The following is a 24,344-nucleotide window of genomic DNA, read 5'->3' on the forward strand; positions in this document are numbered from 1 at the left end:
AGGTGAGCATAAAATGGATGAGATGATATAGCTGAGTTGCTAACTGAAAAATCTGTCATAAATGTCTTAAGGAAATATACAGAAATAAAGAAATCTAAACACTCTAGTAGCTAGTCCAGATGAAGTTTTTTTAAAGATGCTTTATAGTAGTAACAGAAAAGACACTTAGGAATAAGCCAATTAAAATTTGTGCACAATTTGTAGGCAAAAATGGTGTAAATTTAAAGACCTTAAAGCAAACTTAATTAGATGGAGAACGATGCCATGTTAATAAATCAGATATCTTAATATTGTACATATGTCAATTTCCCTAAAACTGATTCACAGATTTGACGCAATTTTTAAAAAAAACTTTTTTCAATACAACTTGACAAACTGATTCTAAAATGTATATGAAATAGTAAAGACAAATAGTAAACAAGATGCTGATGCAGACGGAAAAATGTTGCTGGGAACCTGCCCTACTCAATGTCAATACTTATTATTATTGAGAGAATAGTGAAAACTATGGTACAAAGATGGACAAACTGACCAATGGAAAAAAAATAAGTTACAAGAGACAGACCCATTCTTCTAAGGAATTTGACATAGGACAGAGGTGGCATCAGTGGAAAGGCTGCCCCATGAAGGGCACTGTGACATTGTTTCACCACATGGACAAATGAGGCTGGAGTCCTACCTCACAACCTGTAATAATGAGTTTGATTACTTTTGATGTTTCACTGCTGACAACTTTCAACCACATCATTCCTCCTTTTCCTTTTGCCCCAAAGTGGGCAGGAAGTTCACATACACAGAGTCTGTGCAAGGGAATCCACAGCTCAGCCCCACACCCTAACCAACATCAAAGCCCTGACATAAAAACCTCTCCTTTCTGCTTCTGTCCAGACATTTTTGGACCTGCACAGAAGTCACCCTGCTCATTAGGTGAGTAATAAACCATTCCGTATATATATATATATATATATATATATATATATACACACACACACATATATATATATACACATATATATATAAATATAAGCTAACAACCTTATGTAATAGTGCTTCATCGATTGTAAGGAATTTACCACATTAATGCAAGGTGTTAATCTTAATGTGTTAGGATGCAAAGGGGTAATGGGAGTTCTCTGTACTTTCCTGTCAAATTTTTTTTTTTTTTTGGTAAAAGTAAAACCAATAATTTGAAAAAAAACAACCTAATGTAAAATTTGCAAAGACATGAACAGACATATAAAAGAGAGATCACAAAGAACATAACTGTTTGCTCCATTTCATTAGCCATCAGAAAATACAAATTAAAACACAGAAACATGATTTTACACATATCAAGTTCCCAGTATTATGAAATCTGAAGACACAAAGTGTTGGACATGATATAAATGAACTGGAAGTCCCAAATTCTCATAGTGAAGGTGTAAATTGATAGAACCATGTTGGAAATCAATACAGAATTATAAAGCTGAATAACCACATACTGTTATAACAAATTTCCAAAGCTAGATTTATTCCCTAAGAAACATTTTTACATGTGAAATAGAAGATCTACTCCAAAATGATTAGAGCAGCATTGTTCCTGATGAAAAACAAAAGCCAACCAGGGACAAAAATATCATTCAACAGAAAAATTAATACACTGAGCTATATGCATGTGATGCAATTTCACGGGAGGAGAAATGAACGCTCTACATAGCAACGTGGGGGACTCTGATACGTAATACAGTGCAAAGAGTGTAACCTAGGACATGAAATGCAGTGTGACTCAATTATTATACCGATTAAAAGCAAGTAAAACTAATAATGTTTTATGTAGGAATATATATATATATACTTATGCAATTAAATTGTTTTTCAGAAATAGTGCAAGATGAAACGGAAAACTCAGGGCAGTGATTACTTTTGGGGGGAGCTAGGGAATGAAAAACACAAAAATGCAGTAATTCTGGCTCTCAGACTGACTACTGATTTCATCATGCTCATCCCTAAACTGTGTTCTATTACATATGTATCTTACTTAACTCTCTCTTGCATGTATCGAATAGCACCAAAAATAAAAAGAAGCTAATTCACAAAATAAGAAAACAAAGAATTTACTGGGAGAAATTGGTTGGGTGTAGATTTATTGGTTGTAACAAAAAAGGATTAAACCTATATGTTAGATAGTTAAAAAGAAATCAATTATCGAGAACAAACGTATGGACACCAAGGGGGGAAAGTGGGGGTGGGATGAATTGGGAGATTGGGATTGACATATATACACTAATATGTATAAAATAGGTAACTAATTAAAACCTGCTGTATGAAATAAAATAAAATAAAAAGAACTCACGTCTAAAGAAAAAAAAACCTGCAGCCTGAGGGCACTAGTAGAAGGCCACTGAAGCTTAGGGAGATAAACACAGGGAAAAAAACAAAAACAAAACAAAACAAACTCTACCCACAATATAAATCAATGGAACAGGATAAAAAGCCCAGAGATAAACCCACACACATATGGTCACCTTATCTTTGATAAAGGAGGCAAGAATACACAATGGAGAAAAGACAGACTCTTCAATAAGTGGTGCTGGAAAAACTGGACAGCTACATGTAAAAGAGTGAAATTAGAACATTTCCTAACACCATACACAAAAATAAACTCAAAATGGATTAAAGACCTAAATGTAAGGCCAGACACTATCAAACTCTTAGAGGAAAACATAGGCAGAACAGTCTATGATGTAAATCACAACAAGATCCTTTTTGACCCACCTCCTAGAGAAATGGAAATAAAAACAAAAGTAAACAAATGGGACCTAATGAAACTTAAAAGCTTTTGCACAACAAAGGAAACCATAAACAAGACAAAAAGACAACCCTGAGAATGGGAGAAAATATTTGCAAACGAAGCAACTGACAAAGGATTAATCTCCAAAATATACAAGCAGCTCATGCAGCTCAATATCAAAAAAAGCAAACAACCCAATCCAAAAATGGGCAGAAGACCTAAATAGACATTTCTCCAAAGAAGTTATACAGACTGCCAACAAACACATGAAAGGATGCTCAAGATCACTAATCATTAGAGAAATGCAAATCAAAACTACAATGAGGTATCACCTCACACTGGTCAGAATGGCCATCATCAAAAAATCTACAAGCAACAAATGCTGGAGAGGGTGTGGAAAAAAAGGGAACCCTCTTGCACTGTTGGTGGGAATGTAAATTGATACAGCCACTGTGGAGAACAGTATGGAGGTTCCTTAAAAAACTAAAAATAGAACTACCATACAACCCAGCAATCCCACTACTGGGCATATACCCTGAGAAAACTGAAATTCAAAAAGAGTCATGTACCACAATGTACATTGCAGCTCTATTTACCATAGCCAGGACATGGAAGCAGCCTAAGTGTCCATCAACAGATGAATGGATAAAGAAGATGTGGCACATATATACAATGGAATACTATTCAGCCATAAAAAGAAACGAAATTGAGTTATTTGTAGTGAGGTGGATGGACCCAGTTAGAGTCTGTCATACAGAGTGAAATAAGTCAGAAAGAGAAAAACTAATACCATATGCTAACACATATATATGGAATCTAAAAAAAAAAAAATGGTTCTGAAGAACCTAGGGGCAGGACAGCAATAAAGATGCAGATGTAGAGAATGGACTTGATGACACAGCGAGGGGGGGGAGGGTAAGCTGGGACAAAGTGAGAGAGTGGCATGGACATATATACACTACCAAATGTAAAATAGATAGCTAATGGGAAGCAGCCGCATAGCCCCGGGAGATCAGCTCCGTGCTTTGTGACCACCTAGATGGGTGGGATAGGGAGGGTGGGAGGGAGATGCAAGAGGGAAGGGATATGGGGATGTAGGTATATGTTTGTTTGATTCACTTTGTCATGTGGCAGAGGCTGGCACAGCATTGTGAAACAATTATACTCCAATAAAGATGTTAAAAAAAAAAAAAGAGACACAAACTACTATGTATAAAATAGAGAAGCAACAAGGATATATTGTATAGCACAGGGAATTATAGCCATTATTGAGTAATAACTTTTAATGGAGTATAACCTGTAGAAATACTGAATCACTAAGCTGTACACCTGAAACTAATAAATGAAATATGCTTCAATGGAAAAAATTTAATAAAAAATAAATAACTGCATAGAAAAAGAAAAAAGAGTAAATAAGACAGGTCAAGTCCTGCTTTCAGAATTTCATAGAAGCGAGAAATTAAATAGATGGTTATAATTTACACAATTAATGAACTATAATTTCCATAATTGGACTTCCCTGGCAGTCCAGTGGGTAAGACTCTGAGCTTTCGATTCAGGGGGCGCGGGTTCGATCCCAGTTGGGGAACTAAGATCCCACATGCCACGTGCCATGGCCAAAAAATATATATATACACACACACACGTGTATATGTATGCACATATGTGTATACATACGCACATATATGTGTGTGTATATATATATATATAAATTCCATAGTTCTTACACATGAAGATAGTTAATGGTAACATTTTTTAATTAAAGAAAATGTTTGTCGGCATGTGGTTGCTTTGCAATGTCGTGTTGGTTTCTGCTGTATGGCAGGGTGAATCAGCCACACGTATACATATATCCCTTGTTCCTTGGATTTAATGGTAATGTTTTAGTGTATGTTTATTCAAGCTATTTATAAAAGCAGTATATTCATAAAATTTTTTTAAATTAGATAATACCGTAAATAAACAACTGTACCCACAAGGGAGACACAAAAATCTGTGCTAAGCCAAACATTATATATGTAGGAGGAGAAATACCGCTTGTGAAGACTACGCCTTTAAAAAAAAAAAAAAGAAGAAAGAAAACAATTATCTAGTTCTACCACCCAAACAGTTCAAAACTAAAACATTTAAAAAGAAATGATTTGGGACATTAACTGCTATTCTTTCTTACTTTGAAAGTACATATATATTCATCATTTCAGCTAAGAAATCAAAGTTTGAAAAAGCAAGATATAAGACAGTAAACTTCATTTCTGCTTCTCACCTTTCACCAATTTGCTACTCAAAATATACAGTTTCTGTTCTCTTCTCTAGGCAATGTATACCCAGGCTGGAGGTTCAATCATCTGCCATTGATATGTTATTTATAAACAGAATATTTCTATCTCACTTAAAGCAAAACAAATTAAGCCAGAAAGTATATGGTGACAGGGAGGAAGATGAAAATTTTAAATCCATGGCTAATCCCCCAGGATGAAAGACCATCTAAATATTGCATGCTGTGTCCTTCTGTGCACAATTTAATGAGTGAATATTTTTCTCTTTGGAAATTGAATTTCTAGGCAGCTGTTCATCCTGAAAATACTATAGTTCTCAGAGTTGCATTGTTTTTCTTTATCGCTGGGTACCTGTTCTCCTGCGGGTGTTACGTACTCCCTTTCTTTTGGCCTTTTGTTTTGGGATCACAGTGGAGAAATTCATTTAGAAGTGTAAATAAAGTATTTTTTCTTATTCTGAAATATGAATTAAGGTATACTCAGAAATACTGACTTTTCTCTCTCGAGCATCTGCCCACCAGAAAGGAAAAGTATTCTTGTCATTTTGCCCTCTTTCAGCTTTTGCGTCATGGTTCGTTTTCCTTTGATACAATGGCTACCATTTTTTTTCTTCAGTTGGCTCTACCATCCATCACTAGTGTCTGTTCTCTTTCATTCCCACTGTGTCCATCACTTTCCTTAGCAAGCCCATCGTCCAGAAACTACAGTATTACCACATGCTCCTAATAACCTAAGCTAGGAATCCTAGACCTCGTCTTATTTTCTGCTTCAGTGGTTCTGTTCAGCATTAGTTTAGGAGACTTTAGAGAAAAGTAGACATATCTGTTCATTTTGCTGTTTGAGTACACAATATCGTGAACCACTGAGAAAAACCCACATTTTAGCCATAAAAGCACGAAGCTCAGAATTCCAGCTGTAATCTGATCATCAGTAGTCTAATCATCAGCTAAAATTGCATGTCTATTTAAAGCTTACCTAGACCCCATATGGTTTTCTGGGAAAAGAAATGATAACTAGCAGATTTACTCATTCCTATCGGCCCCAGATGCATTGTTTCAGCAAAGGATTGGCAGAATTTGGAAATTCCTTTTAGGGTTTGTTTTTCCATCCGCTCCCTTTGAAACCTGATGTTCACACTGAATAGCCTTCATAGATCATAATTGCTGCTATTATTATAATAATAATAACCACCACAGTGAGAACCATTATCAACATCTAATCTGTGTCGTGCTTATGATTCCTAAAACTGTGAGGCATTATGGAATAGAAATTAGACCTATTAAATACATCGGTCCTTCTTCATTTCTCTACTCCACATCTTTATCTCTATTACAGTATCTTTCCTTCTTTTCCTTCAGTCTTCCTGTTTTTAAGCCTAGAGAGACCTTACATCCTGTTTTACCCAGGGCAGCCTTGGCTTACACCCATCATACCCAACAATGATATACTCATATCATTATTAATAGAGCCTCCTTTTATTCTTACAAGTTTTCCAGTTTGGGGACATTATATGATTACTTTATTTGAGCCCAAGAGGTTGATCTTATCTTTATGAAACCATCCTGAAAGGCTACCAAACGCAAGTTCCATTAAGACAAGGGTAGTGGTGAAAGATGATAAAGATGAGTCAAGTGGAGAAATGTGAGAAAGAACATCATGGCTGCCCTCGTTTCCATTTTTAATGGAAAGATGGTTTAAAATATTCTACCTCTCCCCAACCCACCCCATTAGCTGTTAGGATTAGATTCGGCTGCCTAGAACAGAAAACTCAAAATATGACTGCTTTAAATATACAAGGGTTTACTCTATCAAGTAAAAAGGGGTTCAGCAAAGAACATCTAGGTTTGCTATTACAGCTTCTATTACAGCAGAGACCAAGCTCTACCTGAGTAACCATACTAGCACAGTTTACACCCTTGACCTCCCTTTGAGATCCACAGTGACTGTTCAAGCTCCAGTCTTCCCACTTGCATTGCAGCCAAAAGGCAAAAAGGATAGAGAGCAATAAAAGACACACACATACACACCAGCACGTGTGCAAACACACGATTACTTGACTACTATCCCACTTTTATCATCCCATTCTTGAACTCCAACTTAACTTTTGGTATCACTGGTCAGAGTTTAGTCACACCTAAGAAGGAAGATCAGACCTAAAAAGAAAGGGGGATTACAAAAGTTCTCCTTTAGCTGGGCATATTACATTCTCAGAAACAGAAATGCTCTGTTAGCACACGGAAGAGTGGTAACGTAGATGTTGGGAGGGCAATTTGTAATCTGAAACGCTGCCAAACATGCCACGTGTTCAGGAGGGCTTATAGGGCAGGGTCTGTGCCAGATGCTCTGGACTAAACACTTGTGCGAGTTATTTTAACCTTAACATGACTCAGCTCCCTGAAGGGGAGACTACAATCACTTACATCAGAGGATTGCTTTGAGGACCGAGTTTCATCTATGCAAAGCTCTCTGAGTAGTTCCTCACATGACCTACACACTCCCCAGATATGGTAGACTCTTTCCATTGTCATAATATGGACACGACTTAACACATTTACTTTGAGGGTCCTTTTGTGACTCCCCTTAGCATATTTTCTCACTCAGTAACCTGTCCTAAATACAACACTGAGAGAACACCTAGGTTAAGTTCAGAAATCTACATTTAATACTTAAGTTTACTGAAGAATGTCCATTAAGTGCCACTTGATACACCTACATTGCCTCTAATTCACAAAACTGCACAAGATAGATTAAGATGTTTCAAAATTTCAGCGGGAAGTCAAGTTAGTGTCCAGGGGCATTTCCTTTGAAAGAAGCTGGCAGGTTCTCCTTCAAAAGGTCTCATAGGGTAACACGTATCATGTTGGTGAATTTATGCAAGCTTTGGTTCTCATCCTTGCAGGCCTGGAAATCTTAATAGCATGCTGCATGGGGATTAGTCTCTCAGGTTGCCTTTCATTAACCAAACCCACAAGTTTCAATTTATAAGGACAAACATAAACAGACTAGAAACTCTCAGATAACCAGACCCACAGAGGAAAGATAATTTTCATCAGAATGGTGTTTGCTGAATTAAAACAAACAAAATTCTTCTAATGTTGAAAGCCATCTCGACAAACGTCATTGCTTTAAAATGGCAACACTGACATGTACACACTGCTATATTTAAAATGGGTAACCAACAAGGACCTACTGTATAGCACAGGGAACTCTGCTCAATATTATGTAACAACCTAAATGGGAGAAGAATTTGAAAAAGGATAGATACATGTATATATATAACTGAATCACTTTGCTGTACAGCTGAAACTATCACAACACTGTTAATCAACTATAGTCCAATATAAAATCAACTCTTGGGGCCCAGGGCAGGCTGTCCCAAAATACGCCTCAATGGCATATTGATTATTTTGAAGTAAACTTACTTGAGAAACAGCCTATGGGGAAAAAATGATATTAAAAAAAAAAATTCTGACCACCTTCTTTCCCCCTAAAAGCAGGAAATAAACCTCCCATGTGAAGTTATCTTCCCTATACAAGGAGAATAGAAAGCATCCTAATCAACAGTTAGGGAATTCAAGACTAAGAGAGAATGTTTGTATAAAAACTTTGTTACATATTCACTGATTTGCTAACCCAAGCACAAGCCTGCTTTGGTCACTCACCGGGTTCCATTTCCAGCAGACCTCCATGTGTGCAAATTAAATTGTTGTTGTTTTTTCCCTTCCTGTTACTCTGTCTTGTGTCAATTATTAGGCCTGTCAAAAGAACTCAGTAGGGCTGGGGGGGGCGGGGGAATTTTCCTTCCCCAACAGTAAACAAACAAAAAACCACCAGGTCAAGAAATACTTACCCACCATTGTAGGAGCAAGAAACCATGGTTAATTTGAATTGGCTGAAGTGAAAACAGCAATAAGTAAAAGAACTGGTATGAAACCAGATATGACTCCATCGCTTTCTCTTATAGCAGTGTATTTGCTAGAGATTCTCTGAAATATTTTCCTTTGCTCTAGTTTATTGCTTACTCTCTATCCACACTACACATCACCCTACGTTTTGTCATTTAACATATATTCACTTGTCTGGAGGGAAACAGAAAAACATGAGTGCGTGATTTGGCAAAAGCATGAAATACACGGAATGAGTTATGCACCAAATGTTCACAGATAGATGCTTCAGAGGGGAAGTGTACTTTTAATAGCAACGTTTGGTGAGAGATAATATTGCCTAAGGATAGCGACCTCCATAATCATTACTTCTTGCTTCTCCCCTTACTGTCTGTTTCAAAAACACCAGCAAGCCTTCTCATCGTCTTTGCTGTAACAGCAGCTTTGCCTTGTGGTCAGCCAGGTGGTTTCACTAAGATAATGCAGTCCGTGTTCACACAACAATAGTAGAATCAGGCATGATTGAAAATTAGGGACAGTCCAATTTGTCACAGCTCAGTACAATAGTCCCAGACTGGTATTATAACAGCACAAGTGACATAATCAAGATTAGGCTTCTTGTGGGGCTGTGTAGGCAGATTTTACTGAATAAAATCAACAAATGTTGTAGGTACTTCTAATCCCACCATAACTGCCTAGACGTCAAATATAGTCTGTCATTTGGAAACATGATCTATAGGGTCCAAGGTAAAGGCAAGTTCATAGACCAAGAACCAGTGGTTTAGATATAGAAAAGACCGAAAGATTGCCTACCCATACTTCTACATAAGATAGCATATTATTCTCCAAAAATTGTAATAATCACTCATTTCTTTCTTCAACACCATCAGTAACGAGGAATTTACAAACACACAGAGTAATCCATTCTTTTGTAAAATTGTGATTGATAGAAAGTTCTTTATGTAAAGACCAAACTTGGAATGCACACAATAGGGCATCTCTGTTCTGTATGATAGTTGTTTGGATCTTCTGTCATAGTTAGGTTGCATCTAATAAGGATTTCCTTCTCTAGAAATGTCTCCAATATCCCTCATGTGACCAAATTGTAAATCTCTCTACTTTCCCAGGATGAATTCCAGTTTATCCAAGCCTTTCTCAAAATATTTTTGCTGAAGTTTACAGAACACCAGGTGTCACCTCCCTCATATTCAGTGGGACTCATCGTGAGCGCAGTATATCTATTCATACAAGAAAAGAGAATATTTTTATGAGCCATCCTGAACTCTGAGTCAAATGGGTCTCTGAAAACAATTACAATAGCTAACCTGTTGATTGCTTACCCTGTTTTGGGTGCTATCTTACAACAGTTCTATAAGCTAGGTCCTGGTGTTACACCCACTGTGCAGATCAGGGAACTAGACCACAAGTGAGTTAAAAAAAACTCACTGAAGCTACCCCAGCCAGTAAGTAATGGAATTCAACTTGATTTCAGGCAGACTAGTGGCTAGATACCCCGCTATTTACTATAACTCTAGTCCAATGGTTATCAAAGGGCGGCCTGTGGACCAACAGCATCAAAATCCTCAAGGAACTTGGTGGAAATGTAAATCAGGCCTAATTCCAAATCTATGAATCAGAAACTTTGGGGGGGTAGATGAATGCCATCTATTTCAGCAAGATCGTCCACCAAGTCTGGTGGATGCTTGAGTTTGACAGCCAATGCTCTACACACCATCCATCCAGGTTCTTAAAAATGCAATGTGCACATGACTTTCAATCAAGAAGACTAGAAACAAAGAAACAAAGGGCCTGGACAATGAGACCTGGTGTTCTTGTAAGTTGTGGAGTCAGAAAGCCACACACTGTGGCTGCCGACAACGGATTTTTCAAGAATAACTCACCAGAGAGAAGGCCAACGTGACAACTCATTCTAAAGTAGCATGTCAATGTAGAATTTCTATGTTGTTTTTAACACTCAGTATTTTTGAGGAACTATCTGGACCTCCTAAACTGGAAGACTGAACCACTACCAGCCTCTAATCATTGATAAAAACTTAGAAGATTTGTCTATTTCTTGGGAATTAACAGATTTCTTATTGCCTATTTTCTCAGTGATTGTAAAAATCCAGTCTGTAATTCCATGACTGAATCTGTGTCACCAAAAACTCATCGATGGAAAATGGATTCCTTGTTCTAGACATAGTGAGCAGAATAAAAATGAATGCATTTTCTTGAACTACTTAAAAGACCATATTGAATGAAGTCAAGGTCACTGTAATCTTTGGGGGTAGATCTCTTTGGTACTTCTAAGAACTACTGCTGAATCAATCACCATGATTGTTGGGTTATAATTACTTTTATTGTTTATGTGAAATTACAATGTATGGTTATCAGTCCCAGATACAGTAAAGTAATAACCATCAATCAGCCAATTACAATTTATAGTTGCCATAGGTACAGAACCAGTCAAAATATATCTGGGTGCACTAATTGGCCCTAAAATTTAATAAGACAGTCTCACCAAGACATTTGCACCTACCAAGCTGCTGCCTCTGACGAGAGTAAAAGTCAACCAGCAATTCCTGTTATAATACTTTTTATGTTACTTGTTAGCTTAAATTTCCTTAATCCCAAAATATCCCCAGGAAAGGTGAACATATGTTACTGTTTGGTTTTAATGGTGGGGAAACATGCAGAATTAGAGTTTCATGTACATGTAGATACTCTAATAATAATGCCAATTATTTCCAATCATTCTCCCAAACGTAGATGGTGAGGAGGCAGCTGTGGTTAATAAAAACAGCACTTAGTGTTGGGATCGGAAGACTTGGGTTGTTCACCACAGACCATCTGTGCGACCTTGGGCAACTCATCCCAACGGCTCTGGGCTTCATTACCTTCTATGTAAATGGCAATACTAACACTTTCTCTTTTTACCTTACAGGATATGTATGAGGATTCATTGAAATTTATAGGGAATATCTTGTGTAAAAGGTGCAACTCAGCTTACATAAATGGTTGTAAATTATTTTAATAAAACTACTAATTTATTCACCTTTCTTTCTATGGATCCATTTTAACTCTCCCTTAAATCGTGGGAGAGTATTTGAATTTTTCTTTGTCTTAGGATGTCATGTTTTCCTTTAAATATTGCAGAAAATAGAAAAAATCTCAGATGAACAAAAAGTAAACATACCTTTGATTTATGTTGTGGTTTTCTTTTCTAATATCTCAGAGATTAGAAAAAAGAAAATTAACACTCAACTAAGGCATATTTATAAGTATTTTTCAGTGAGAGGTTATGTCTTTGCTACTAAGAGAGTTAGGGACCCAAAGATAGAAATATATGTTGCTAATAAGGATTTGCATGTGGGTGTCAAATTGCATGGACCAGGTGTGCTTTATGATGAAGACACTTTTGATACAGACTTAAAAGTGGGGAAAAGTCCATTTCCTTTTCTTATGTGCAATTATATTTTATGTGTGTTTGTATAAAAAGATAAAAGAAAATATATATATCCTATCATTCCGTCTTGTCTCCATCACTAGACCTTGCACTTAACTGAATTTCTAGAATAGCAATATAAAAGTATATAAATAAACCTCCAATTTGAATGGACTCTTATCTGATAAGTATCTCCATGCACCTCTCTTCTTGCAGAAATGTTTCCAAACCATAGTTGGGCTATTCAAGAAAATAATGAAATACACTTCATCCATTCAAATGCAATTCCTTACACCATCACAGAGTTTCATTTTCATGTTCCTCAAATCATATACTTATTTTTACCTAGATATAGGTATTAACCTTTTCTTTTATGACACTATTATTATCATCAACAACTAAAATTCTTTTTTGGAAGATCTATTGTACAAGAGGAAAAGGTACTTCCAATAAAGAAAGGGTATCTCTCCTTAGGGAGCTGACAACAGAATGTCATGCTGTTTGTATTAAAAGTGCAATTCTAGCTGAGGTTTTATTTTTTTAAATACCTAGTACACCAAATTATCACAAAGTTGAATCTATTCCCTGGTGGTGTATTAGAAAGCTGTATTCACAAGGGCACTAAGTCGGTTACTATTAGGTAAGTTTCTACTCAGCATAGGGCCAAATTTCTGTTTTTAATTGACTAATTAATATTTTCTTGTGGTGAGAAAGAAACATAATTTGAACAACTGGAAACTAAAGAAGCAAACCATACCTGTGACATTATTTAATATAAAAGAGGATTGTGACTTACACATCCACATTTTAAAGCGATTGTATGACTGGCAATCCTTTAGGGAGACAAACTTATTAAATAATAAATTTGAATCAGAGAACTCACAACAGCCAAGATAATTTTTCCTAGAAGTAACCAAATAGTAGAAAAATAATGGTGAATGTTTTTTTTGTAGGGAGGTCAAGCATGAGTCTTCAAGGTGAGATGAATAGGACTCCAAAAAACAACAGAGACGGTGGCACTTGTTGGCCTAAGAGAAGTGATTCTGAAATAAGGAGGTGAGCTTCCTAATTGCAAAATTATTTTTTGTGCTTATAACTTTTGGTTTGTTTATTCCTTTAACAAAAAGAATCATTTCAGGTCTCTGACTGAAATCCTGGGTAAGAAGTAGAGTGTCCTTTGAGGATCAGGGACGGTAGTAGGAAGGATGTCAGCAAGGTTTATCCTCTAAAATGCTAGCTTCTTGCAATATCCAACTGTCATTTCCCAGTTCCCGGAATCATGTTTAACCGCCTAGGTTTCTAAGATTTCTAAAATACAGAGGTCATAAAAGCACCGATTAAGATCCTGTGACTGGAAACAGACAGTTACAAGTTTAACTTTCTGATATACCCCATATCAGCACTGTGAACTTCAGGAAACCACTTAACTTGACTAAGTTTTTTTCTTCATCTGTAAAATTTGAATATCAATCCCAAGTGGGGTTCACTTGGAATAATGTCTAGGCAATAGCTCTGTGGCCGATAGGTCTGGAGGAGTGAACTTCCAAAAGGAAGAAAAGGTCACCAGTATCTAATTCTGAAATGAGGCCAAGGAAAGGGAATAGACCACATACATCATCAGGGCCATTAAAGACACAGATTACTAGAGACATTAGTAACATTAGCTGTTGTTATTTCAGAAAAGTGAGGGTAAAAATAAAATCAGAATGGGGTAGGTTGAGTAGTAACATGTGAGGTGCTGGAGATGGTGAGTCTCAAAGGAGTAAGAGTTTTGAAAACAGGATGAGGGAACTGAGAGCTTAGAAGTGACAATGGGGAGCAGGACAAGTTGACAAGCCCAGCTCTAGACCCCGAGGGCTCAGGTTTGAAAGAATCAAATAGTTCACAGGACAGGACAACGGGGAAATTAGCATCCTCAGAGAGAAGCAGGTCCCAGGCAAGGCAGGGAGAGAGAAGACATCTGACAAGCAAGCTAATATATAACAGCAATTGCTGAAGAAGTAAATGCCTTAGGGCGGTGCAGAAAGGAGGGAAGTGAGGAACGGGGGTCTGAGTCAAGACAAGAAGCCTGACGCAAGCATTACAGCCTGGACCCATGAGGGGAAGGCAGCTGGAGGCCTGGAGACACGTACTGAGGCTTGGCCATTAATATCAGAAATGCGAGGTCGGTCCTGGGCCTAATACATAAGCATTTTGTTTCCCTCAACCTTGCTTTTTGTCATATGGGGTCACGTTCATTACAAGTCAGTGTGCTTATGTTTGAGATAAAGACTTTCTTGCTGCATATTTAGCCACTGGTGTGTCCTCCTAAAGCTGTAACCTGTGTTTTGTTTCATGTGCTGCTTTAGCAAGAACAGTACCTTGGAGCCACAGCGTTTTTCCTCTGAGGGTCTTACCTGTGAAGCATCACATTTTCCTACCTGCCTCTCCCAGAGAGAAGTTGAATTGCTTTGATGACTAAGATTTAATTAAATCTTTATTCCCAGGGAAAATAATGTTATTTTTCTATCTCTAAGGCAGTATTTCTCAAAATTTGGTTCTCAGACAATAGGCATCTCCTTCAAAAGAACTCATTAAAATACACATTCTTGAGCCCTGCCTTAGACTCACCAAATCAGCATTTCTGGCCAGGAAACTTCTGCATCTTCTACTGAATTCATCTTCACTAACATTTGAGGAACATTTAAAAAATATCCTGCACCCACTTAGAAACAATTGCAATATTTCTAAGAAAATATAATATTTCATAGAAACAGTAGAAAAGTGGTTGACATGGCCTGGGGGTCGGGGGAGAGTATAGGAGACTTTAGTAAAAGCGTACAAACTTTCAACTCCAAGATGAATAAGGTCTGAAGATATAATGTAAAATATTGTGATTATAGTTGATAACACTGTATTATATAATTGGAATTTGCTAAGAGTTATATTTACTAACTTAAATGTTCTCACACACACACAAAAAATACATGAAGTGATGGATTTGTTAATTAACTAGATGGTGGGAAACATTTCACAATGTGTGTGTATATATATACCAAATCGCCAAGATGTATACTTAAATATCTTAAAATTTTGTCAATTAAATCTCTAAAGATGAAAAAAAAGTCAGTCTAACTGAATTTCCCTGGGGCACTAATTCTCCACAAGTCATTTCCTTTGATGGCTGGTTTTGTTGATGTTTGCTTATTTGGTTTTTCTCCTAAACTCCATTCATTAAAAAACCAAGTGGTAGATAAGTTTCCTACTTTCCCTTATTATTTACAGACCATTTTCCCACTCATCTCCCTCTAGAGAAAGGAAGACAGGAGGAAAGGAAAGGAGGAGGGTGCCTCTTCCACACTGAAGTTTCCATGGGTACCACGTTAACCCTTCCTTGGTGCAGTAACGGATGGACCTCCTGGTCGTGTCCCCTCATTCACTGAGTAGGAGATGGAGATCACTGCCTTTCTTGACAGCTCTGTTTCTTTCAGCATTCCTGGTGAGGTCACCATCCAAAAGAAGAATCTACCCAATATTCTGGCCTCTAAGTTCCTTGACCTTGTGTCCAGAGATCTTTATTTTTTTTTCAGTCTCAACTCAGTTACTAAACGTCCTATTCTTATCGTTACCAATAACTACATTTTAGCATCATCAATAATTCAACCGGATAAAAATCTCAGCTTCGGGCTTCCCTGGTGGCGCAGTGGTTGAGAGTCTGCCTGCCAATGCAGGGGACACCGGTTCGAACCCTGGTCTGGGAAGATCCCACATGCCGCGGAGCACCTGGGCCCGTGAGCCACAATTGCTGAGCCTGCGTGTCTGGAGCCTGTGCTCCGCAACAAGAGAGGCCGCGACGGTGAGAGGCCCACGCACCGCGATGAAGAGTGGCCCCCGCTTGCCACAACTAGAGAAAGCCCTCGCACAGAAATGAAGACCCAACACAGCCATAAATAATAAATAAATTAATTAATTAAAAAAAAAAATCTCAGCTTCATTCATGCAGTTCTCAGATGTGTGCCTCTCATTTTTTTCAGTTGTGATAGGGACCCAAACCTCCCCATTTTACTCTTGAAACTCCCCTTACATTGATTCCATCCTCTCTTTGATTGTCCATACTTCCTTCCTGAAGTACTTGCCTTCTTAAACTATTCAGATTCCATGGTGTAATGAACACTGCAAAATTATTCCCTATCATGGAATTTCAACTTTTTCTGCCCTTCTCCTCCTCTCACTCTCACCTGGCAACACCCAAAATCTGGTTCAGTCCAGTTCTCTTTATACTTTGTGCCAAAAGTGATTGGAGAAAAACGAGTCATGCTGGCTGATTTTAATACAGGTATAAGTCCAAAACTTTCAAGCAATCTTCCAATGCTACTCAGCAACCTCAGGCTATATTTTCCTGGCCAATTTTCTCTCCTTTCTTCCAAGATGATTGTTTCATAGCTTCTCCTTTACTTATAAACCTAACATACTTACCCTTTCCTCTTATTCAACTGTTCATTTAAAAAAATATTTTCACTGTCTCTTCACTTACATTTCTTTGTTTTCCTTAACATAATGTTGGATAAACTTTCCTTGCTTCTAATTCAATACAACCCTGCATTTGTGTAATCTCACCTAAACAAAGACTTTGCTCCTATATTTCTCCCCACATGATTAACTTTTTAATTTTCTACAATACTCCCATCAACCTGTAAGTATCTCCCATTAAAAAACAAAAACAAAAACCTTGATCTCATAATTTTCTACAGATGGTGACAGCCTGATTTCATTCATGTTAAGAGTAATATTTCTTTAAAAAAATATGTCTGTGCTAGTAATCCCTACAGGCTCATGTCCCACTGACTCCTTAACCCACCTCAATCAGACTTTCATCAAGACCATCCCACTGAAATTCATCTTGAAAACATCACCAATGACCTCCATCAGGTAGTTACCTGAGGCAGTTAACCACCACTCCTCCTTAAAATATTTTCTACCCTATTCTGGTTTTCTGCCTAAAACACTGGCTTCTCCTTGTCAATCTATGTCAATCTTCTCTTTGGACCTTTAAATGTCCTAAATGTCCAAGTGTTCTAGGGTTCAGTGCTTCACCATCCTCTCTCTCTCCTTCTCAGTTTCTGAGTCTCACATCTTAAAATATCGTTTCAACAGGTATTTGATGAATGAGTGGAAAAAATAAGAAATTATGGTAGAATTAATCGAGTCACTTTGTGTCTCTGCCGTAGGTTAAGATCCTAGGAAGAAAGGTGAGTTTAAGAAGTTCTCCATGAATCATTCAGAAATAGAAATCCAAAATTTAGGAGTCAAATGATCATATGCATATCATCTTGACTCCCAAGTTTGAAATCACTTCTGTTCACATATGTAACTGCCTAATTAACATCTCTACTTGGAAGCATGCCAGACATCTCCAACTTGTCAAGTTTAAAATAGAACTCTTGACTCTAATATTGTGTGTTCTTCACCATATAATATCAAAAGATAAAACAAACCTGCCTCACCTACCCTCTTCTCCATCTTAATATATGTTACCACCATTTAATCAGGCCAAATATCTAGGAAATATCATCTCCTTTCCTTCTTTCTCCTTCAAAATCAAGCAGTTCTATCAGTTCTACCTGCAAAATAGATGCCCAGCTTCTACAGCTTCCATCTGACCATTTCTTACCAATGCCTCAGTCTAAGGCATTTTCAACTTGTACTTGGACAATTTATCTAGACTCCTTCCTAGCCTTTCTGCTTCACCTCTTGCCCTCCTATGGTCCGTTCTTTACACAGTCACAGAGATCTTTTAAATTCGCAGACCACATCATTACCCTGCTCAAAATCTCCCAAATCTTTCCATTGCTTGCCAAACAGTACCCAGAATTCTTACCAAGGTAGAAGAGACTCTACTTGCCCTGGGTTCTGTCTACACTTTTATCTGTGTAATGTAACAAACTCATCCTCAGTCTCATGATTTCAGTTACTCTGGCTTTTTCACTGTCCCCTAAACACACAAAGCTCACTTTCACCTTGAACTGTGCACATATGGTTCCTTCTGTCTGATACTTTATTTCCTCCTTAATGTTACCTCTTTAGAGAAGCATTCAGAGAGCATCCTATCTAAAATACCTGCCCAGGGTTTCAGTGTCTCTATTACCTTGCTTTATATCATATTTATATGTTACCTTTATTCTTTATATCACTATATATATATTTATCAAAATTCACTGTTATTTGTCTGTCTTCTCCACTAGAATTCAATAGATTTGTTCACAGCTACTTCCCCAGTATCTAAATTAGTGCTTGGCATAGAGGATATTTTCGATCAATATTTTTGAAAGGAACACCAACACAAGATTGATGGTTCCTTCAGGTATCTTGCTAGAGCTTCTGGTGACAAGACTTAAAGATGTAGCCTGGCTAGTTTTTAAATCTGAACTATTTAAGGTTACAGCTTAGAGTTAGTGCTGTTGAACATGGTTGATCTCTTATATAAAACTTGATGCATTTCTGGTACTATGGATAAATAATCCTGAGATTGTTAATGTATTACATTGATCATACCTTCTCTGGACATTGAAACTCCTGGTTAAATATATAATACAGTGATGGGTCATTATATATTAAATCAGTAAGTTTCAAGCTCTTTTGAGTCTATTCTATGGCAGAAATTTATTTTACCAGCACAAGAAAATTTATGTATGAGTTTGAATAAACACACATCATTGAAATGAAAGCTTACCAAACATTGATTCTACGTGTAATGTATGTCCAGCTTTTCTACTGTATTGTATTCTGTTCTGCTCTATTTCTGGTTTCATTACTTTCTAAAATGTTCTTTCAATATAATGATTTTATAATGAGTAACTGTTTCTCAAACCATAATTTACAAAGCACTGTACATTACAGTGAAAATTTTTAAAAAGAGGAAACAAGAACAAGTAAATTTTGTCTCAAATCTAAAGAAAAAGCTCTAAAGATGCAGACCTCTCTACACCTCCACCATCCTTAATCTTTTAAGTAAGTAATAAATAAGGGCTGATGCCTTGTATGCTCGTGGTTATATCAACTTTCAACAATTTGTTTGATGAATCTAAACATAAATCCAGGTCAAGGAATCACAGAATCCAATAGATGCTCATGTTCTTAGCTCATTACATTCCATTTAATCACCTCTGAATTATGCAGAAACATTTAATTTTAGTTCAGGTTCCTAAGAAACAAAGCAATGGAAGAGATGTTTTAAAATCTACAGGTGCTGGAGGGCAAGGACTAAGAGTAGGCTTGACACCTGGACAAAGCCTCCGTGGATTTATTCAGAAGCCCAGAGAGGAAAGTGTTGTCCACAACATCTATGCTGTGTTCTAGGAAATGTCAAAGTGAACACTGGAGGCCTTGAAAATTAAAGTCAAAACAATCACCATCTGAATTTGCCTGGAGTATCTATTGAAAAAAAAAAAAACCTATGACAAAAATTACTCAAAAATCTACAAGCATACATATCACCACGTATGTAGAAAGTAGAGTCAGGTGAGACAGAAAAAATTTTTTGATTTTGAAATCAGCTGTGGGGAAAAGCATTGAGTATCAGAGGGAAGTTGTAATATTTCTTTTTAAACTAAATGTATTGCATGTTTATAGATCCAGATAGAGTTTAAATTCAAGGAAAATAAATCATTTTGAAGGGTTACATATAATTATCTCTAAGAGACATTCATTTAAATCTGATAGTCTCAAGATTTAGTAGTGGGAAAATGACCTGATTCTCAAAATGATCACCAATATATTATGAATTGCATCACTAAGTTTATCTAATAACAACTCACAAGTTGTTAGAAATTTTGTAAACACAGAATTTTCAGAAAATAAAGTTTTGTACTTTGTCTTTCTTGTTTAATTATTTTCTCTAATTTGTACCCAAAGGTCTTTTGAAAAGGTGGAATGTAGTATACAGATGAAGACAATGTGTGTTTAAATACGTAAAATAGAACGAAGTCCACGTCATGGACCCACAAACACACTCAAAGTGAACAGACTTACATGCCAAAGCTTATTGGAATGTTTAAGTAATAAATGTAGATATAATTTTCTGGCATTATTAAAGAAATAGCCAAATTGGATTACATAGTATTTTCCATCAAGAGAAATCATATATTTTGATCTCCAAAAATACATTTTAGCTAAACTCCAGCAGGAAATTATCGATGGGTAGTTATATGAGAATCAGATGATCCTACCGCAAACATTTTTATAAAGTATCTAAAACTGTAACAGCAACAAAAACAGAACACTGTTCCATCCAGACAGCAATTACAGTGATCATTTCTAAAAAGAGAAAAGGTGCAAAGTGGTGCAGGTAGTTTGACTCCAGCAATTTACATTTTGAGTTCTTTTAGTAATTAACTAGGATTTGCTATACATTAGATTATTGCCTCCAAATATGTGATCTCTTGAAACTTAACACATGATTTAACTAATAATCTCATCTGCTAATAAATGACCCTAGTAACACTGCATAAGAAGTTTTATTAAGACTAAACTTTGAACCTCAAGAGGGATAATGCTTTGATGGCTTTCCTGAAATTGGTATCACCTGGCAGGCAAAGCAAAAGCTACAAGAGGACAGAAAAGATGACTGATTCAAATGAGATCAAGAAGACCCCATTTCTCATTGGATTCTAGAATAGAAAAAGAACATTAATGGAAACACTAGGGAAATATGAATAACGTCTATGGTTTAGTTAACTGTATTGTAGCAATGTGAATTTCTTACATAATTATAGTGCTGCTGTCAAAAGTAAGATGTCAACATAGGGGAAGCTGGGTAAAAAGACAAAAGGAATTAACTAACTTTACAATTCTTATTTAAGCCTAAAATCATTTAAAATAAAACATATACATATTACGAAAAAAAGAAGACCCTATTCTCCTCATTCATTCGTTGAGTATGAATATTCAAAATGAATGCCATTTTCTATGATTCACTTCTTTTAAAATTCAAATAAACCTAAGATGATTAACACGTTAAGATGACATTAGCCATTAAACCCAATGTGATTTTTTAAATCCTTTCCTAAAAGAAAATAATTGGGGGAGGAGACAGGACCATAAGGGATCCTGTAACCTCAGGGAATATAGAAGTCCTAAGTGTTCAGATTAGGATGCCTACAGATTCCCCATGAAATTCAGCACTTGGTGATTTTGCTTAGTATTCCTGAGGTTTAATTTTGAAGCTAGGTAGGAATAACAAAGATATGAAGATCTTAAAGGATTTGAGAAAAGAATCTCTCCCAAAGTTCTCAAGTAAGACATAATTCACAAGTATTATCTGTACCTTATAGGAGATATGTATAACTGTGTATCTGGATTATACCAGTGGAATAAATGCATACATCTTCCTTTTCCTAAAGAAAGCTTTTAGAGAATCAGGCTGGCTGAAAGTCAAGCAGACATAATCAAGTTTACCGTGAATTATGCTTATTCCTCAATTTTACTGTCATTGAGGAGGAGTTGCTGTGAAAGGAACATACCCATTCTTCCTGCCCCCAGTTTTTCTTTTCTCATGAGCAGAGGAATGACTTAGGTCATCTATTTGGGATGGTCCTGCTACTGCTATTTTCTGCATGCTCTCCATGTGCAGGCATTGCATGTAGAATTGGGCGAGGGAGCCTTGTCATTTTCCAGGCCTTCCTGAGACTGGATGGGCAATTCCCTGCATTGCCATGATTATGCACTAGAAAAGCCATTAATTCCAAACACATAAGAGTTGTCTTTCCACCCGGATTTTATCTGCAATATGGTGATTTGTTGGATTCTTGTCCATTTCTTAGTTGATCCAAATTTGGGTAGGAAACATGGGTGTCAAACCCACGCAACACGCACAGGCTGGGATGCTTCAGTATTAGGCAACGAGTGAAATTTGGGATCAAAATAACCTAGAGAGAGGCTTTAGGTGGGCCCAGGATTAGCTTTAGCGGCGGACGTTTGAATGCAACGTCACTGCAGCCCGTGGCCAGCTTCTCCAAGGAAAAGCCTGTGTTTCACAGGTGAGTGGCTCTTCCATGTAAGCAGGAATTAAGGTTTGCCACCAAACAGGAGGTGGCCTTTGGCAAGGAAAGCACATGCTGGTTTTACACTGCACACTCTACAACTGATCTTGAAATTCATGGGCCGAGCTCTACTAAAGAGTGCAGCTTTAGAAAGATTACATCTAAAAGGAAACATTTCTGTCCCACTAAAGACCCTCCCTGAAAAGCAGACAATGACAATGTGTGCTTATTTCACTGTGTTAATCATTTTACCCAGGAAGATAAAATCTAGATAGACAGCAGAGTAGAGCTTTTTAAATGGCAGACATGGAAAGAGATGCCTGAGTTCAAATTCTAGTTCTGTCATTTTGACCTGTGTCCTCGGGCAAATGAGTAAGACTTCTGTATGTTATTTTCCTTATCTATAAAAGAGGAATGATGATAATATTAAGTTCCTCTTAGACTGCTTTGAGTTAAGCCACATATGCATTTTTAAAAGTGATGAATAGGAAAGTCTTAGTAAGCACCAACTATTACTTTTCCACTTATGCTAGAGAGAAAAAGTGAAGTTCTAGTTTACACTGTTCACACTAAGAAAAAATACACCATTCTAGATTGTACAGAACTACTACCATTATTTTTTTAAGTGAAGTTCAGAATTGCCCTCAGGGCTGATACACAGCAACATTGAAGGACAAACTGAATTCAAGAGTGATGACCTTTAGTCACCATCTTACACGTGGTCTTAAAACAGCTTTCAGTTTATTAATTCTATAAGTTCTGCCCATGGGTTAATATTTCAAAGGCCAATCTATGTATACATCCAAAATAGTGGTCAAATAAAATAAAGAAATGGGAGTTATCTAGTTCTATTTAGGCTATAGATGTATCTGAAAGAACACCATTCCCACAAAAGCAAACCCCAGACAAAATAAAATTCATAGTTTTTATGGAGCTAGTAAAAGGTGATAGATAAAAATAAGCCTTGATGCACTGAAATCCAGAGGGAAAAATCCCTTCATTGGTAAGCAGATAACCAGGGAAGTTTTTAAACCTGGGGGGTAGGTGTACACATCTGGGAATGGGTGTACCTTTAGTAGTACACAGATAACAGCAATAACACAGTACACAGATAACAACAATAATATAAAATCAACCAAGTCTTAGAAGACACTATGGGATAGCTGGATGGATTGGAATCTGGAAGAGATATAAACACAAAAATTGTCTTAGCCCAACAAGACACACACACACACACACACACACACACACACACAAATGCTGAAATGGTAAGAAAGCAGCAGTGAGAAAAAATGCTGGGTAGAGAGAAATGTTAACATGAACATTCCCACAATGGTTGAACCAGGGGCCCTGTCAGAATAAAATCCAAAAGGGAACCCAAATATCTGAAATAGTAGCCAACCCATCCCAGATTAAGTATCAACAAATTTATTAAGATGAAGGCTTGGAAAAGTGGATGATGAGCTAATCACAGGTGAACTCAATGTAATTAAAGACATAAATAAGACCTACTGTATTCACTATAAACACCAGACAGTATACAGAAAATAATAATTGTCCTCTTGAAAAATAACAAAATGAGACAAAAATATTACACTTATTTCTTATATACAATGTCTAGAATATAAATAAATAAATAAAAGCTATGCAGAGAAGCAGTACAGTGTGTCCCATAATGAGGAAAATCATAGTCAATAGAAGCAGAACTACTGAAGATAAAATTACTGGAATTAGCAGACAACTAATAAAAAAATACCTTTTTTAATTTACAGAAAAAGATAGATATAAAAGGGTGAGGAGGAAATGTTCATTCCAGAATAGAAATGGAAGACCTAACAAGAACCAGAAGGATTTTCTAGAAATTAAAAATACCGTATATTAATACAAATTTATTGGATGAATTTCAAATTAGACATTGCAGAACCAAGGTGAAGTAACTTGATAACAGGTCAA

The sequence above is a fragment of the Eschrichtius robustus genome, chromosome 21, assembly GCF_028021215.1.
Source record: "Eschrichtius robustus isolate mEscRob2 chromosome 21, mEscRob2.pri, whole genome shotgun sequence".
NCBI lineage: Eukaryota > Metazoa > Chordata > Mammalia > Artiodactyla > Eschrichtiidae > Eschrichtius > Eschrichtius robustus.